This window comes from Tupaia chinensis, unplaced genomic scaffold, assembly GCF_000334495.1.
Source record: "Tupaia chinensis unplaced genomic scaffold, TupChi_1.0 Scaffold000627_1, whole genome shotgun sequence".
Classification (NCBI taxonomy): domain Eukaryota; kingdom Metazoa; phylum Chordata; class Mammalia; order Scandentia; family Tupaiidae; genus Tupaia; species Tupaia belangeri.
The window spans coordinates 5,864,148-5,869,366 of NW_006160147.1; the positions used below are offsets into that span (position 1 = coordinate 5,864,148).

General features: G+C 41.7%; 1 protein-coding gene across 2 annotated transcripts in view; it reads left to right on the forward strand.

Annotated features, from left to right (window-relative positions):
* CR2 (complement C3d receptor 2) overlaps nucleotides 1-5,137 on the forward strand; it is a 44,880-nt gene extending 39,743 nt beyond the window's left edge. For both annotated transcript variants that reach the window (XM_014591953.2, XM_014591954.2), the window contains one exon: nucleotides 4,442-5,137. The gene's annotated coding sequence lies outside the window, so the exon portion shown is untranslated. The remainder of the gene's footprint in view (nucleotides 1-4,441) is intronic.
* The last annotated feature ends 82 nt before the right edge of the window (nucleotides 5,138-5,219 follow it).

The following is a 5,219-nucleotide window of genomic DNA, read 5'->3' on the forward strand; positions in this document are numbered from 1 at the left end:
AAAAAGTGGCGGGGATCAGCAGAGGAGTGACCCAATCACCTTAACTACTGGGTTAAGAACAGGTGGTAGGAAGCCAAGGATAGAAAAGGAGGATCAGGGAGGAGGCTATTGCTATGGTCTAGGCATGGAATTGGAACAGCCACCACCAGGTTGATAAGAGGTCTGATCCTGTATGCATTTTTCCTCCCATAGGGCACATGGGCTCACTGGAGAGAGACAGAGACCCACACACAGAGAAGGAAAGTGAAAAACCACCCTCCAGAGGGTATGGCCATGCCGAAATCCCTTCTCCAATCTCACTGGATTTGGGGGCACACTTGGAATGCACTGAGCATGATTTTCAAGCCACTGGGTCCAAGACTCAAACTGCAGAGTCAGCTATGTAGGATCCAGATGACTTAATCTCCACACCACTTACTGGTTCCCTGTATGCATTTTAAAGATAGTGACAATAGAATTGATGAACAGCTTGTATCAGAATATAAGAGGGAGAGAAGTGTCAATGGTAACACCGGGGGAGGGGGGGTGTTGACCTAAACAATTAGAAGGATAGAATTGTCATTAATTAAGTTGCTTGAGCAAAACTGGGGAGGAAAATCAGGAGTTTTGCCTTGGAGATAAGTGTGAGGTGGCTAAAAGAAGTGCCAAGAGGCAGCTGGTGTACAAGTCTGTGTTTCAGGCAATAGGTCCAGACTAGAGAAGCGATCTTGTGCCCTGCCAGTGCATGGATGTCCTTGACAATGAGAATGAGTAAGATCACCAAGGGGGGGTCAAAGAAGCTAGGGTAGGGACCAGCAGTTAGCATAATGGCTATGTCGCTGGACTCCCATGTAGTCGACCATGGTTCATATCCCAGACTCGGTGGCTTAAAACTCACACCGGGCGCGTGTGCATGCATGCCCAAGATCCCGAGAAGAGAATGGAGAAGGGATTGCAGCGTGGCCATTCCCCCTGGGGGGGGTGTGATTTCTCACTTTCTGTCTCTCTGTCTCTCTTTGTCTGGCTGGTGAGCGCACACGCCCTATAGCAAAAACCTCTCCAAAAAAAGAAAAATAAAAAAAGAAGAAGAAGCTAGAGTAGGGAAGGCGGTTCAAGTGCTGAGCCTCGGATCCTGTTACATTCGGAGTCTTGTAGTGAGAAGGGGCCAGCCGAGGAGTGAAACTACCTGTGCTATAGGAGAAAAGCCCTGGAGGTTAGTGCTCTGGAAGTCAGGGCAAGAAAGAATTTTAGGGAAGAGGGAGTGATCAACTCTACCAACTGTTAGTGATAAGTCAAAAAAGGTAACAGTGGAAACTGAATTGAATTGAAGCATACAAAAAGTGCTGGTAAACTTGAGAACAGTTTCGACAGAGAGGAAGAGGGCAGAAGTTTGACTGGATTGAACTTATCAACAGTTGATAGTTGCAGCTGTCAACAGCTCTTTCAAGCAGTTTTTCCTCTAACGAAGAGCAGCTAAATGGAGTAATAGGAAGAGCAAGAAGAAAAATATATGTGTGTGTGTGAATACATACATAAATACGTATACATACATATGCTTTTTTAAAGGAGAAATAGCAGCTACTCTATTATGTATATGCTGATGGGAATGATCTGGTAGAAAGGGGGAAAAGTGATGGTAGGAAAGAGGGAAGAATTACTTGAGCAATTCTGAGTAGGCTAGGACAATCTAGTGCAAAGGAGAGGAGTTGACCTTGGATAGGTGTGGGCTTAGTGACAGGAGGGAAGGGGGAATACACAGGTGCAGATGGAGGCAGGTGGAGGGGTGTTCTGGTGAATGCACATGTCAACGTTGTCTTCTGATGGTTCTGTTTTCTCTGCAAATAGAAAGCAAAATGATCAGCTGAGAATGAGGCAGAGAAAGGATATGGTAGAAATTTAAAGAGAAAAGAGGGGGTATTAAATTGTAAAATAAAGTCAAGATTGAATGATAGAGAGTACAAAAAGGTAAACAGACACCATGAAGAGTCCACTTGAGTTCCCCAGAAGAAAATGAGAGTGGACTTCAGAAGTCCACTTTATTCTGCCCAAGCATTCTACGGAGTGTCTTTCATGCTTTAGCTCATTGAGCCCTCACTACCGCTTTGAAAGGTGGATATTATCTCAAGTTAACATCAAGATGAGGAATAACCAAGATAAGACAAACAAGACTGAAAGATTCTCTTGGCCAAGGTCTCAGGGCCAAGATAGAACTCAAGCTCAAATCCGACTTCAAATTGCTTTCTCCAATATAATCTATAAAATACAAAATACCGCCTTTTAGAACTCATTTAATAAGAAATATAAGACCAATACATATCATGGCATAAGAATAAGCAACATAGCGACCAGCAGATGGCGTAATGGTAATATCATTGGACTCCCACATAGTTGACCATGGTTTGAGACCTGAACCTGGTCGCTGAAAAGTATTTCTAGCTTTCTGTCTGGCTGGTGAGCGCACACGCCCTATAGCAAAAACCTCTCCAAAAAAAGAAAAATAAAAAAAGAAGAAGAAGCTAGAGTAGGGAAGGCGGTTCAAGTGCTGAGCCTCGGATCCTGTTACATTCGGAGTCTTGTAGTGAGAAGGGGCCAGCCGAGGAGTGAAACTACCTGTGCTATAGGAGAAAAGCCCTGGAGGTTAGTGCTCTGGAAGTCAGGGCAAGAAAGAATTTTAGGGAAGAGGGAGTGATCAACTCTACCAACTGTTAGTGATAAGTCAAAAAAGGTAACAGTGGAAACTGAATTGAATTGAAGCATACAAAAAGTGCTGGTAAACTTGAGAACAGTTTCGACAGAGAGGAAGAGGGCAGAAGTTTGACTGGATTGAACTTATCAACAGTTGATAGTTGCAGCTGTCAACAGCTCTTTCAAGCAGTTTTTCCTCTAAAGAAGAGCAGCTAAATGGAGTAATAGGAAGAGCAAGAAGAAAAATATATGTGTGTGTGTGAATACATACATAAATACGTATACATACATATGCTTTTTTAAAGGAGAAATAGCAGCTACTCTATTATGTATATGCTGATGGGAATGATCTGGTAGAAAGGGGGAAAAGTGATGGTAGGAAAGAGGGAAGAATTACTTGAGCAATTCTGAGTAGGCTAGGACAATCTAGTGCAAAGGAGAGGAGTTGACCTTGGATAGGTGTGGGCTTAGTGACAGGAGGGAAGGGGGAATACACAGGTGCAGATGGAGGCAGGTGGAGGGGTGTTCTGGTGAATGCACATGTCAACGTTGTCTTCTGATGGTTCTGTTTTCTCTGCAAATAGAAAGCAAAATGATCAGCTGAGAATGAGGCAGAGAAAGGATATGGTAGAAATTTAAAGAGAAAAGAGGGGGTATTAAATTGTAAAATAAAGTCAAGATTGAATGATAGAGAGTACAAAAAGGTAAACAGACACCATGAAGAGTCCACTTGAGTTCCCCAGAAGAAAATGAGAGTGGACTTCAGAAGTCCACTTTATTCTGCCCAAGCATTCTACGGAGGGTCTTTCATGCTTTAGCTCATTGAGCCCTCACTACCGCTTTGAAAGGTGGATATTATCTCAAGTTAACATCAAGATGAGGAATAACCAAGATAAGACAAACAAGACTGAAAGATTCTCTTGGCCAAGGTCTCAGGGCCAAGATAGAACTCAAGCTCAAATCCGACTTCAAATTGCTTTCTCCAATATAATCTATAAAATACAAAATACCGCCTTTTAGAACTCATTTAATAAGAAATATAAGACCAATACATATCATGGCATAAGAATAAGCAACATAGCGACCAGCAGATGGCGTAATGGTAATATCATTGGACTCCCACATAGTTGACCATGGTTTGAGACCTGAACCTGGTCGCTGAAAAGTCACACCGGGTGCTTGTTCATGTGTGCCCAAAATTCCAAGAGAATAATGGAGAAGGGATGACCATCTTCCCCAGGGAAGGGGGGTGATTTCTCACTTTCTGCCTGTCTGTCTCTCTGTTTCTCTGGTAAGTACACATGCCCCATAGTAAAACAAGTCTTTAGCAAAAATCATAAAGAAGGTATAGAAAAGCTGTTGTGGCATTTGAGGAAGAAAAGTTGTTTGCTGTGAATCATGGAAAAATGGAAGAGAGCAAGAGGAGCCAAGCCAACCTGATCTCTAAATCCAAACCAGTGGGAGTCCAGAATAAAGCTATTCTGCAAGTATTTGTTGAATGAATATATGAGTGAGAATGAGACTATTAGTTCTAGTTTTTTCTCATTTCATTTTACTCCTATGTATCAATAGAAAATGTACTTATTATTTGTTCCAGATCATGTTATCTCAAGGGTAACATGCTAACAAAATGATATTTTCTAATAGGCTTGGCTCCTTACTGGTTGTAATAGTCACAACTGCTATATATAGAGAGCGTGATAACACTCTCATTATTTAAGTTTGGAGTTCACCGCTGCTGTTCATGCTGCCTCCTAACCAGCCTGATCTATTTCAGGGTGCCTCACTGAGTGGAATCCAGCCATACATTGATTGGGCAGAAGTCACTCTAAACCAGCAATGATTTCATAAGCTATCGCTTCTTGTATTGCACTCATTGTCAAGGAGAACAGAGAAGGTTCGCTTGACTGTCAAGATAGGAGCCCAGCTCCTCTGCCATGTGCTCTTCAAGGACTTCCTGAAGCCTCACTTGCGATGTGCCTAAAGCCAGGCTACGGCTAGAAACAATTATGAGAAGAGTCCCCATTTTTAAGGAAGACGCTAAAAAGTCCTCATATCTAGACCCATCTTCTTTTTGTAAACGGCATATTCACTATTACTAAATCCTTTGGGTTATAATGCGTTCATTATGGAAACAAAGTATGAAGCATTTCCTCTTGGTCGTAATGGTCGTGCCTCTATTGGAAAGTCTGGTTTTATTTAAATAGCAGCTTTCTTCTCTGATTGTATCAAATGTTTTACTTTTATCCTACATAGTTTGAGTATTTCTCATGAAACAGGCTTTACCTTTCCATACTCACTTGGTATTTCCAATTTGCACAAGTCTTTAAAATGACCAGAGCCAAATTTTACTTCTAAAGATTTGATGTGCAGTTCAAGCTTTGGATGTTTCCTTAGTAGTATTGCCATAAGCTCTAATTACTTGTAAAATATCATTTAATAATATGTATATGAACCATTCAAATAAATTGTATCCGTCATAAAAAAACACATGATTTTTTTCTTTTGGAGTCAATGTACTCTTTTTTTTGGGGGGGGGGGAGAGGGTTTTCTTT